This window comes from Nuphar pumila, chromosome 13 (assembly GCF_984573655.1).
Source record: "Nuphar pumila chromosome 13, dmNupPumi1.hap1.1, whole genome shotgun sequence".
NCBI classification, from domain to species: Eukaryota; Viridiplantae; Streptophyta; class Magnoliopsida; order Nymphaeales; family Nymphaeaceae; genus Nuphar; species Nuphar pumila.
Window position 1 is genome coordinate 88,076,786 of NC_143261.1, and position 14,062 is coordinate 88,090,847.

Consider the following 14,062-nt stretch of genomic DNA (forward strand, 5'->3'; position numbering starts at 1 on the left):
TTCTAATGATCCAAAAAATCAATGGCTACAAAGGCATCAGTTTTTTCTTAACTTATAAAAACATGTTTTTCGTCAAAAGATTCCTACTAAATCTAGGATGATGAAGGCATCTGAGATGTTAAGATTGTGTCAAAACAACTTGTACAATGATATTCAAACTAGATTCTAATTACAGTGGATTATACCAAATATAAACCCAATAGATGAGTGCGTCGTCCGGCTTCAGATCGGCTTGGCACAAGAGGGGGGCTTCAGCTTGGCTTGTGGGCCCCAGAGAGGACAAGACAGTTCTGGCCTAAGTTGGGGTTGGGAGTGGGTACAAAACCAGCTTTTGGCATTGATGACCCTACTTTTTGGCCCATAAAAAGTTGATGTGAAACGTACAATGCACGAGATCGGTGGGCCCGCCTTCCCAACGAATCAGATTCAGTCCATTCAAAAAGTACTGACCTAAGGCCTAGGCCTGTCCATGAATCAAGTATAACCCGATTCAGACTCGAATTGGATCCGATGTTATCTTGGTTCCGTATAAATGAAAACAGGTCCAGTTAGTTGATCCGGCCAGAGGCTTTGAATGGATTATGATCGACACCCTACTGTATTTCAACTAGTGTAGATGTGACTTTGAACTCTAGTCCAGTTATGGCAGTGTATGATGGAAGCCCATAAGGTTTGTGGGACAAATTGTCTCCTCTCCACTCAAAATGTAACGGACAAGAAAAGAGTTGGAACATGATTGCTTCACGTACAGGTGCAAACGGATCATATATTGGTTGAATTTTATGAGATCAGAATCAGATCCAAAGTGTAAACAGTACATTTGAATTTGGATCCAAACCAAATCAGATCCGATATGGTAAGATTGAATTTGAATTCATGTGCTAATTATCTCAGACCCATCTTTTGGAATAAGACATGTGCAGCTGAATAGAAAATGCATCGAGTGTAGGAACGCGCAGTATGCATTTGCTTGATCAATGACGTGGGGTGGTAGCACAGCATGTGATAAGCATTGATATCATCGTTAGTGCATCGTTGTAAAGCGGCATAGACGTGAAGTGTTGTTCGGTTAAACAGTGTCAGTGGATCATAAGATATTGCCTTTGGAGATTTAGATAAGGATCTCTCAGCTTGCAAGATTGTTTCCACGCGTAGCGGTTGGACACACAGGGATGTGTGTGGGTTAAGGCTAATTCTTTCAGGGATCACATTAGGTGATTCCAATCAAGTATGGTGTACTCGAGGCTAGGCGAGTGAATGCCTAGGCGACAGCGAATGAGTCTGGGTGGTGCTCTTCGCTATGGTGTTCAATCATCAACTGGTCTTCGGACTGGGGGCTGCACGGTCTTGTTCATTTAGTAGCAAGGTTTTGCTATGTTGTGCACATGGAACTGCAATACGCTTCATGACACACAAGGCTAAGGCTAAGTTTGTGCCTCTTTCGAAAGTGATAGTTGATATGGGATAGCTATGCACTAAGCGGCATAAACTACATCGAATGCGCATTTAGAAATACGCTTGATCAACTTTCGCTAGGCAGCTGCCAAGGTCAATAAAAATGATTTAGCACATGGAAAGGTGTTGGTACATGACCTTTGGCCGTTATACTGGGTAGCTTGGCACGTCGCGGGTTTATGATGCATTCTATGCCTGTGACAGAGCGATAGAATGGCTTGTGGCGGTGAGGAAGGATCGTCGCATCACACTGACTTATTGAAAAAAACAAGCCCATGACAATTTGACATCAGAGTAGAAAGATTCATAGAAACCTTGTTATTCATTGTGTATGACACTGTAAACGACAATGATGATTTGTCTTGGTTATACAAATTTTTGTAGGTGAAGTGTGGTTGACGAAGCACAGAAGCAAGATGTTGGCAGGATAGTATAAAACATCTTGTCAATGACAAGTAGAAGTATAAGGTTGTTGTTCAGTTGGCTAAGGGAACGTAGATAAGCCAAAGATTTTTATCAATTATGTGTTAGGATCACAAGTGGAGCATGACATTTGCTTTGTGCATGCAGAGAATGCACGTTGGATTTGGCTGGATGGATTTGCACCTTTGGGTATAGGAGACTCAATTAAACTTCTAAATACTCTCTCAAGGTTATGGGTTAGCGAAGTGCCCACGTTGAGCAGAATGCTCGTTGTTTTGGTCCCTTGAGTTGGAGATCCTCAATAGATTGTGTGTACGTAAAAAATTATTGTTCGTGGTTCGTTGGTTTCTGCAAGAACATTTTGCTGACTCTGAGAGAGAGTACAGTGTGTTGGCTTTGGGAGGGGAGTTTCAGCATTGGGCCAAAGGTGCCCATGTGAGGACGAGTGTCCAGGAAGATGCTTTAAATGACCACTTTGAGGTGATACACAAGAAGGCGTCCCCCACTTGAGGACTAGTTTGGACCATTGGAAAATCGCAAGTCGGTGCTTAAGAGAGTTGATATCTCTACGACACACATTGGTAGTCGGCTTTCTTTGCGAAGATCATGAAGGGCTTAGACTTACTCTTGCTGGGATTGGAAGGCACCTCAGCCATGAGCATGAAGACGACAAGTTTGTCATGCGGGTGAAGATAACCCATTTGTGTTTGAGGCTTCACTAAGGTCTCACGAACAGAGAATGTTCGATGTTGATAAAGCAGAAGACCGATGTCTAAGTGATCGGAGGTGCATTAAGGAATGAGACTTGATGGGTTAAAGGTTGCGACAATGGTGGATATAATTTAGAACAAGTTGAGTAGGATAAACAAAAAGAGTAAACCAAAGATAGGTACAAAGAAAAACTGTCATATCAGTGAAGACTGTGTTCTTACCTGCACCAGCATTATCGAGGATGACAATGATTTTCGGTGGGAGAGAATATCCTGGGCCGATCTTTCAGAATAGGACATGTGCAGTGCAGAGTTCTACTGAGTGAAAAATGCATCGAGTGTAGGAACGTGCGGTATGCGTTCGCTTGATTGGTGACGTGTGGTAGTAGCATGGCATGCGATGGGCATTAGTATCATCGTTAGTGCATCGTTGTGTGGCGACACATACATGAAGCATTGTTCAGTTAAGCAGTGCCAGCAGATCAGAGGATGTTGCATTTGGAGATTTGGATAAGGATCTCTCGGCCTGCAAGATTGTTCTCACGCGTAGCGGTTGGACACACGGGGGTACGTGTGGGTTAGGGTGAATTCTCACATGGGTCACATTAGGTGATTCCAACCGATTATGGTGACTCGGGGCTAGGTGAGTGAATGCCTAAGCACCAGCGAATGAGTTTGGGTGGTGCTCTTCGCTATGGTGTTTAATCATCAACTGGTCTTCAGACTGGGGGCCGCAAGGTCTTGTTCCTTCAATGACGAGGTCTTGCTATGTTGTGCACGTAGAGGTGTAATACGCTGCATGGCACACAAGGCTAAGGCAAAGTATGTGCATCTTTCAAAAGTGATAGTTGGTATGTAACGCCCCAAAATTTCGACTTGTGATTTCGAAAACCTTATCGAAAAACCTTTCAAAGATTTAAAGTTTAATATTTAAAAACAACAGCGGAAGACATTTAGAAAGGAACACAAGTCAACAATCCTGGGTACGTTAGCTGAAAAACCATCATTCACATGTACAACATCTTAAAGGAATTTAAGAAATAAGACAATCGATTAAAATCTGCAGTTTATTACAAAATGAGCATTTTATTCCAAAGTTCAATAAATCTAAGAAAAACTCCAAAAAGTCTCAGAGCTAAGCCGTCAGCAGAAAGAAGATGAATCTTGATCCATGTTGCACCACGCCATCGGCTGCCAGTGAAGTCCTACTCCTCACCTGCCTATGAAATGGGTCAATTTCATGACAAACCAGTAGGTGCACGAACAGATAAGTATAATGAAAATAAAACAGGACATTCATGAGATAAGCACTTATGATATTTAAGCAATTAAAGCAGTTGTAGTCTATTCTAACAAATGTAATAAGTGCAAAGAGTGGTTAGTTGAAGCAGTGTAAGTCTCAGTCATCTACATTTATTCATAAAATTATTATTTAAGTTCTGATATTAACTGGCCTGTGGGTACGCACAGACGCGAAACGTAGAAACAGCCGAGACTGATCCGGGAGTTTATTATGTCAGGTGTTTTTTATTAACCCGGATGGCTGACTGAGTCCGCTCCTAAGGGGACGGTCAGTGACCAAGAGAGTAAATCCCCAAAGGCAATCGTGGCCCATGGATGCATCCAACTTCTGCAGAAGTGCCTGAGAGTTACCACCTAGGATAATTTATAGTAATCCCAATTCCCTTAACTCCGATGACTGGGGAAAACTGAGTCTTTTGCCCGTGGGGTGGTTGTTAACAACCTGTCCATCGGAGTCTTTGTACCATCCATCCTCTCCCTTGATGAACCGTGAAGATCGGATGGGTACGACGGGGGTTTCTTAACCGCCGCTCCATCCTACATGCTCTGGTCCATTAGACCCACTCGAGCATCTTGCCTGTGAAGGCGAATGGTCACCTTTTTATGTGATCTCAGCATTTTTTCTAATTTCACTCATCGAGGTTGCCACAACCTCATCATCCCACCATCGTAACCAACATGGGACGTACTTGTCCAAAAGTACGATCGTACCTTCCTAGAGGTACAACTACGATGAGAGGGCAACATAATGGTTTATGATTCTTTTGTTTCCTACATGACTTGTTTTGCTTTTCTGAGCAATTTGGCTTGTGGAGGCCGATATTATCAACTTCAGTAAAGTATAGATTTCACACTTCAATACCCTCCATGATCTTACATAAAATTTATACTGTACATGCCTTAAGGTGCGGTTATAATAGCAATTGCAGTGGTTTTGAGTCTCTTCACAAAGTCTATCTTAAGTATGCAGTTTCAAAGGAATAAGCATGCATAATAGACAATTATAAGTTAAGCACTCGTACACGTAAACAGGCATGACAAGTAAACTACTTGATTCTTTCTAGAATGAGTCTACCCAGAGAATTTACATTATGAAATTTCAAAAGAATCACAAAGAGTAAAACATGGATCAACAAATACTTCTTCAGAGTCGCAAATATGCAAAATAATTATTCTATCTCAGAAGTCTTATTTTATTTTGTTCATACACACTATTCGTGCGACTTTCCCCTACCTCGGGATGTCGTGCAGCTGTGTGCGTCTACGCGTGTAGATGATACGAGGCTCGGGCCACGGAGCTAGAGCGGGGGTCCGATGCGAGGTCTGCAACAGTGCTATGTTAATAATAATGCGGAGCAAAAGAAAGACAAACCTGCCTATAGGAAAAAGAGAGGCAGCAGAGGTGTGCCCCTGCTGGCCGAAAACAGACGAGCGGCGGGGGAACAAGCCCCTGCCTCCGACAATAGCGGGGCGACAGGGGATGAGCCCCAGCCAAAACATAGCGTGGCGGCAGGGGGCCAACCCCTGCCAAAAGCACAGGTCGGCAGGGGCCAACCCCTGCCGACAGCAAGAAGATGGCAGGGGGGCCAGCCCCTGCCAAAGCGCAGGTCGGCAGGGGCCAACCCCTGCCGACAGCAAGAAGATGGTAGGGGCCAGCCCCTGCCACACGCCCAGGTCGGCAGGGGCCAACCCCTGCCGACAGCAAAAAGATGGCAGGGGGCCAGCCCCTGCCAAAGCACAGGTCGACAGGGGCCAACCCCTGCCGACAGCAAGAAGATGGCAGGGGGGCCAGCCCCTGCCAAAGCACAGGTCGGCAGGGGCCAATCCCCTGCCGACAGCAAGAAGGTGGCAGGGGCCAGCCCCTGCCAAAGCACAGGTCGGCAGGGGCCAACCCCTGCCAAAGCACAGGTCGGCAGGGGCCAACCCCTGCCGACAGCAAGAAGATGGCAGGGGGGCCAGCCCCTGCCAAAGCACAGGTCGGCAGGGGCCAATCCCCTGCCGACAGCAAGAAGGTGGCAGCAAAGGAAAACAAAAAAAGGGGGGGGGGGGGGTCGCAGGGGCCTCAGGTCCCCTGCCGGCACTCTGGCGAACCCCAGCGAGAGAAGGGGACGACAGGGGCTGCGTAAGCCACCTATCGGGGCCCCGATGGCACAGGGAGGCAGTGGGAGGCCTGCGGCAGCGGTTGTGAGCCTGCCGGCCTCCCGGCGAGGTGACAAGGAGGGGGGGTGAGGAAGAGAAGAGGGAGGAGAAGAGAAGAACGGCGTACCTGGGGGGGTGGTTCCCAGCGTCGGCTGCGGGCGCAGCAGGGAAGGAGACCGGCGTGGGGGAGGAAGCTCGAGAGGGGAGGCGTGCCTCCCCTCGCCCTCCAGCAATGCTCATAAAGAGCTCGGGGGGGTGATGAAAGGGGAAACCTCGGTGGGTTTCCCCAATCGACCCAAAAACGAAGGGGAAGAAGAGGGGGGGTGCGGCGCTCGGGACCCTGCGTCGGGTTACTTAAAACCCTAAAATAAAAAGGGGCCCGGGTTGGGTCCGGACCCGACCCGGCCCGGATCCAAACAGATTTTTTTTTTTAAATGGGATTTTACATGGTATGGGACGACTATGCACTAAATGGCATGGACTACATAGAATGCACATTTAAAAATGTGTTTGATTAGCTTTCGCTAGCCAGCTCTGCACGGAGTGGTGTGCAGGGCCAATGAAAATGATTCAACACATGAAAATGTGTTGGTACGCGACCTTTGGCCGTTAGGTTGGGCAGCTTGGTGCATTACAAATTTACGATGCATTCTATACCCGTAATAGAGCGATAGAAAAGCTTGCGGCGGTAAGGAATGACCGTCGCGCCGCACTGGTTTATTGAAAAAAGTAAGCTCATGACACTAATATTGGCTGCAATAAAAGGTGAATAAAAACAAGCTCTTCACGTGTAACAAGGAAATGCAACCAGATCAGGATTTGATCTAGATCATAACAAAAATATTGATCCGACTTTTGAAATAAATTGGATTTAGCAAATCTAAATCTGATACAAATCCATGTTCAGATCTTATTTTAAGGATACCAACCCAAAAATTATGTCAGATTAAGATCCGACATCCGAATATATCCAATTCATTTGCAGCCCAAAATTTTTTAAAACTTTTTTTTTTCCAGGGTTAGGCAATGAATTGACAAATTGTTCAAATCACTTGTCAGGTGATAAGTAGCAGTGGTATCCTGATACCAATTTGGGTTACCGAACTGAAGTTGAGCATTAAACCGAGTAGTGCAAATTTTGAAATATTCCTTTTTTTGTTATTTATGGTAGAGAAACCACCGGTATGGTTTGGATGTCCCATTATGGACTGAGAGATGCAAGTTGATTATGGACCAGATCGATGCTGCGCTATAAAACTTCACAAGTACTCCTCTATGAACTGGTAAGTGAGCTGAAAGTGTTCAAGTTGTGGTTCATTCTTGTGGCGAACCTCGCCATACGACTAAAAGCCAATTAGGTAAAACGGTGGGTTATAATGATAATGTAAAACATCAACACAATATGTAACGCCTGTCTTGTTTGGTACTCAAAGTAGCTGCCAGTCGAACGACACAAGGCGAATTTGTTCGTCTCCCCCCCAATGGTAATTTATTCGTCCCAAGTTTGGAGGTGGAACCGTGGAAGTGTCCGCTTTGGGATCATTACAATTGCACTGTGCGGCTGATCACCATCCATCTACTGTTAGGCCCACCCCGACAGACTGTACAACAGATTAGGGGTGTCAACTGGTCAGGTTTACCCGGAGCTGACCCATACCAGACCCTATAAAGTCCGGGTATGGTGATAAATAAGAAGACCCAGTTATGACCCAGATCCAGACTCGAATATCTGATTAATACATGGATCCGGATATAGTTTGTGAAATTTTATACCAGACCCAGGCCCAACCTAAGTGCAGTCTTGCAATTTTTCAATTAAAAATAATAAAAAATATTAGTTCTTATCATGTCCGGATATAATTTCTTTTGTGGTGGACCCGATTAAACCCTAGTCTGAACCCGATATCATACCCGTAAATCGGGTCTAGATCTGATTCCACCTGGTCCCAACCAAACCCGACCCTACTACAGATGATGGAGGGTGATCTGATCCTGCCTCCCAGGGTTCTGCCCATGAATCTCAATCGAATGAAAATAAAGATGACAAAGAACAATCATGCAGTCGAATGAAACCTGTCACAAGGATACATGGATATGAGGACACGTGACACGGGTTCAACTTGAAAGTTCAAAGAAATTTTGGAAAATAGGATAAGAGTACACAGAATTTTTTTTAAATGTTTAATCAATAAGAAACTAGTTTTTTGATATTCTAATATTAAAAAATGTATTTTTAATAAAAATGATGCTAAAAACATTAAAATATTGACTGTGTCAGTATCCGTGTCACCGTGGACATGCCACCAAAATGGTGTGTCTCAATGACAGTGCTAAACATACCAAGCGTCGTGTTTCGTTTATAAATTACTTTGACGTGTTACAGCTTTATTAAAACCTAGCTAGTTTGCCATGCTCAGCTTATAACTAAACCGATCGAGCTCGGCTCATTTAATAAATAAATGAGTTCTTATATGCAACTCCCAAAATCGCTAAACATAGCAATGATTTTTCTCTCAAAAACTGCTAAAAATAAATGCGATTTTTTAAAATTGCTAGTATCACTAAATATACCAGTAATTTTTTTTATGAAAAACTCTAAATATTCCGGTGGCGTGGTGGCGCGAGTGCCTTGCTAAGTACTTAGGTCCAATCACTGGATCTGCTCTTAGTTGATCTCAACTAGAGCTACTCAGCTAGTTGTGCACCCTTCCACACCACTATTCCCCTGTTTGATAGGAGCTGTTAGTGCATGTCACCTTGTGTTGGGACGTTGCAAATTCAAAACCCAATGGTACCTTGTATAACTGGGTCTCCCTAACCCCAGCTTGCCTATAAAAAAAAAAAAGTGGAACCCAGGCAATTAAAAAAGGGGTCTGATACTTCCAGTAGAGGATCCACCCGTTGGTTCACCAAACCCCATCCCAACTACTGTTTATCTATTCTGCGTGGGGCATGTGCGAAGATAAGCCTGATAGATTTACAAGCCTTTATGTTGTCAAAAATCTTCTGAACCTTTTTTAACCTTTGCCACCCAAAGGAATATAATTTGTGAAGGCCATCTTTACTCCTTGGCAAAGCCAAGAAAAAAAATGAAAGAAAAAATAAATCCCCAACATCGTTGTCTGCAATTATTCTTTTGGAATTGTTGCTACATTACTTATTAGTATTAGTTGGTTACTTAAGTTTACAAAAACTGAGACCCAAGGGGTTTAGTATAGTGGGATGTGGCATGGACCGCGGGCAGTTTAGGTTCAAATTAGGAATGACAATGGACCGGAGAAAAATGATGATCCATCCAAACCCGTCCCGATTGGACCGAGGATGGAAGACATAAAACAAAGAATGAATGAGGGATAAAGGTGAAAATCAAAACCCATATGAAGATGAAAGCGGGGATGTACTTACTCTTCCCCCGTCCCGTCCCGCCCCATCCCCATCTCCGATCCCGGTTAATGAAATTATTAATATATTTTTATATTATAAAATCTATATATATATATATATATATATATAAACCTAAACCATTCATCTCCTTATTCTTCTTAAAATAGGAAAAAGTTATTTTTAGATGAGGACAAGGACGATGTTGGGGATGGGGCGACGACGAGCATGAGGATTGGGACAACTATTTTGATACGGGGATAGAGGGCAAAATTTTGAGACAGGGCGGGGGTGGAGACCTTGTCCCCCGCACCTGCGTCCACTGCCATCCCTAATTCAAATCCCATGGGCGTCACCCTCTTGTGTAAGCCAAAGCTTGGCTACTCCCTCGGGTCCAGGGGTAAGCTCTCAGAGTTTTACACTGACATGGACAAACACCATAAGTATGGTAGGCAGAGCCTGGGCAGCTAGGTCTTTGGGCGGTTTCTTCAAGTAAAAATAATAGATAAAAAAATTAAAAAAACTGTATACCTTAGGCTAAGTAACTTAAACCTTATATCCACGAGTCCCTCCTCATCTGACTATGGGTGGCTTGTATTGCCACCAAGTTGAAGGAATGTCACAAGTTCAATGCCCACAATTCAGCTCTTACTGCAAGGATGAAGGTGGATGTACTCCCTGGTAGGCAAGGAAAAATTTAAGTTTTATACCGACGAATGGTGCAAATAAGGCACAAGTCAACCGATTGTACTTTTGGCAGATAGAAAAATCAGTGATTATTTTTTGTTGATTATTTAAATAATAATAATAATAATAATAATAGTAATAATAAAGAAGACCTTAAACCCTTTTAAAGTCTGATGTCTACAAGAGGAAATGAACCCTTGACCTTGACTCTATAAATGGGATAAATGGCCAACTTCCACAAGCAAAATGAATTTTCTTTTTTTTTTCTTCTAGGGCCTCTTATTTTTTATGGTAAAAAAGAAACTCACACAGATACTGCAGCTTGGGTGAAGACCACATAATTTCCATCCAACAAATAGATACAAAAGGGGTGCACTATTTATTCGTTGTAAAAGGCATTGTGATGTGGACTCGATAAGCACCGATCCCAGATCCCAACGAATTTCAACACACGTGGAAGTTTCTTTCACTAAGATGAATTCAAATAAGACTCTGGAAAATAGGGTTTTCGAGACCCGTGTGCTTTGTTTCGACAAAGGTAGCCCAAAGGAAAGTTGTGTGCAACTCACACACCTTTTCAACAAATCCAAAATTACTGCATTCGGATCAGGGGTGTCTGTTTCACAGACTCACAACTGGGACAGGTAATCAAATATGTGACAGACTCTCCGAGTTTGGTGGTCAGCCTGTTTGAGGAGGGTTTTGACTTCTCAGACTAAAGAGTTTGCTAAAACTCCCAACAAAAGAATTGAAGGTCAAACACATACCTTTTTAGAAAGTTATGGCTCAAAAATTTTAAGCAATCCTACGAGCCTCTACTGAATTTTAAAAATCATTGACGATCTAATTGTTAACTAGCCTAACCTGATAAATGGGTTCTAGTTGGCCACATGAATCACCTCGGATTTGGGCACTCAAATGAGGGTTTCAAAAGAAATTCTAAACTTCGCTATTGTGCAGCCAGATGTTAGCTAATCAGATTAACTTTTAGATTTCGATTTCACACCCTGCACAGAATGCTATAACAGGGAATATCATATTCAGACCTAAGGCAAGTATAAAAAGATAGATTTTTTTAAACTACTTACAAGCTGAATCAGTTAAAATGGAAAACATGAAAATTATAGGCCTTTGTCTTAGCTTTCAACAGAATCAAACGGATTAGATTTTTTTTGGAGGAAGGAGTGAGAAATCCTCAAAATACGAAACATTGTTCACAGTGTTCTAGACGGGATAGGAGCTTACAGGCTCTGTCCGACCGACGAGTTGACAGGGGATTTCAGAGACCCTGCCGGCTGAATCAGGCAGCAACCTCAACAGTAAAGTTGAAGGTATGTGTCTTGGCTTTCCAGGAAGCCCAAGAACATCAGAATCAAAGCAGTATCTTAGTAGATACAGTCGATTCTTTGAAGTTGTCTCTGAAAACTCAGGATTCGGGAATTTGATTTTTTTTACAGGAAATCAAAATAACAAATCTCGATAGATTCAGCCACAAAACACGAACAAGAGTCTCACTTAGTAACTCACACACACCACATGCATGCATTCATATAACAATAACTAAATTTAATAGATTTCATTCATCAAGCAATGATATTAGTAATCGTGAACAAGAAGAGTGATGAGGAAATCAAACACCTTAGCCTTGTGAAGGCCAAGAAGGAGTGTTGCTGGGCAGCAGTTGTCACTGATTGATTTCCTTGCACAGCAACCCGTTATTGGCCTCTCTAGATTTTAGCACCTATGAACTAGAGCAGCCACAACCAGCCCCTAGTCGTTCTTCACGCCCACAAGGAGATTCCTCTCAAACCCAATTCTCTCTTTCTCTCAAAAAACAAAACTTTCAGCTACTTCTTTCCTTCCCTTTTTCAGTTTTTTTTGTTTCTTCTCCAACAAAAGACCCCCCCCCCCCCCTGGCCGACCTCCATGGGGTCTTAAGCCCGCAAGGAGGTGGCCATCATTAGGCCGCCCCCCAGTCTCAATCAAACACAAAGAGGAGGGGCCTTCTTCCAAGGTTGTCGCCCACTTGCCCAATGCATGGGCTCATTTTAAAAATGGGTATCATTACCCTCCAACAACTCCCTTTGACCTTCTATGGTCAAACTGATTCAAAAGAGGGTTATAGATGTCCAACCCAAAGTGGCGCCAACTAGGGTTTGGGTTGAATTGGATCTTGAATAAGATCCAAGATCCAAATGATGCTTTTGCTTCGAAAAAACCTTCACGATATTCGGTTTTTAAATTAGAAAAAAATAATACCCGGAGTACCCCATACACCCTCTAGTTCCTCAAAACAATCCTATAGGGCACTAGAACTATCCGGATTTGTAGAATCCAGCACCTAAAAAAATAAAAAATAAAATAAAATTACATAAAATAAAGGTTGATGACAAAATATTCAAAAATACGATTCCATGAAGAGTGTAATGGAATCGAGCGAAGGACCAAGGCGAGCATCGACTAAATTGCAGATCCACTAAGACAAGGGATGTCTTACACGTGGGTGGATCGCCTCGGGTAGTGATGCCCGGATCAGGTCTGGAGAGTTGGATTGGGATCCAAATTTGCTTCTGAACTCTGAACCTCTGGATGTACTGCATCACCTTGAGTGATCATGGTTCCCATTTCTCTTACCTTTTGTATATAAATTCATGAGAAAAAATTTAGAAGAAACCAATAACAGGGAACTTGACTTCCATTGGTGTTTGATCATTCATTGTGTTGCTTTTTTTTCTTTCTTGGAGAATGTTGTTTCTTTGTCATCCTTGTTCACAAGAGACTTGATATAGTAGGAGCAGAGGCAATTGTCAAGCGCAGAAGTGGATTCTCACTGGAAAAGATTGCCCTTCGTTCTCCGTTGTCCCGAATCAAGTAAGGGGTGTTTGAAATTTGGGATCTTCATTCTTGATCGTGGAATCTTTGCTTAGAGGCATGCAAAAGGGTTATGCACAATTTTGCTTTTGGGATACAACCAAAGTTCACCTCCTCGTATAATACTAGTGACTCCCAGCACTAGATAATCTAGCCACTACGACAAAATCACCCTGAACATCTTCACAATGGGAGAGAAGAAGAAGAGGAAGAAGAAAACCATAGAAAATGAGAAAGAAGTAGAATTTTACTTCATTTTTTGTCTTTAAAACTCATCCTTGCAACGTCCCATCAACGGTGGTCACCACTCAAAATCGAATGCCACATGCACAGGTCATCCCAATGTGTTGACACGTTGAGGCTAAAGTAAGATATGCAAATCACAGAGAAATTTCATAGGCCATAATGGAAATTCACAAGTCGCAAGTCAAAAAGAATTTCACAAGACATAAGGAAAATTCGCAACAGATGAAATAAAATTTTATGTCAAAAGAAATTTTGCAAGTCATAAAGAAAATTCGCAACCCATGAAGGAATTTTGCAACTCATAAAGGAAATTCGCAGGTCATAAAGAAAAATCGCAAGGCATAAAGAATTTTTGAAGAACACAAAGAAAATTCGCAAGTCAAGAGAAAGTTTGCAACTCTATTTGCGAGGGACACAAATATCTGTCAAAGACCAAGACCGAACTAGATCAAATCTGAATCTGAATTTGAAGGCAAAGCTAAGGCCGAGACCGAGACTACACTAAAAGGTTGTATGGTTAATAGTGGTGATTTTTCTTGCCGCTATTGCTCTATTTGCCATCACTATTAGCCTATAACGATGAGAATAAGTTGTTGAAATAAAATGATATTTGTTGACCAATAACGGCGACATTTATAGATCACCATTAAAGGGTGAACCAATACCAACGAAGAATCTCGTCAGAACTGAAAACAATAATAGCAGTGAGGTACCCTATAATGGTGAGGTTGTTTTAATGGCAAGATACCCTATAACAGTGAACCAGAGATCTCATCGTTATAGGCTACCTATGGATTATAACATTCTTATCTCGTTGTTATAGTCTATAATGGTGAGCATTAACTCGT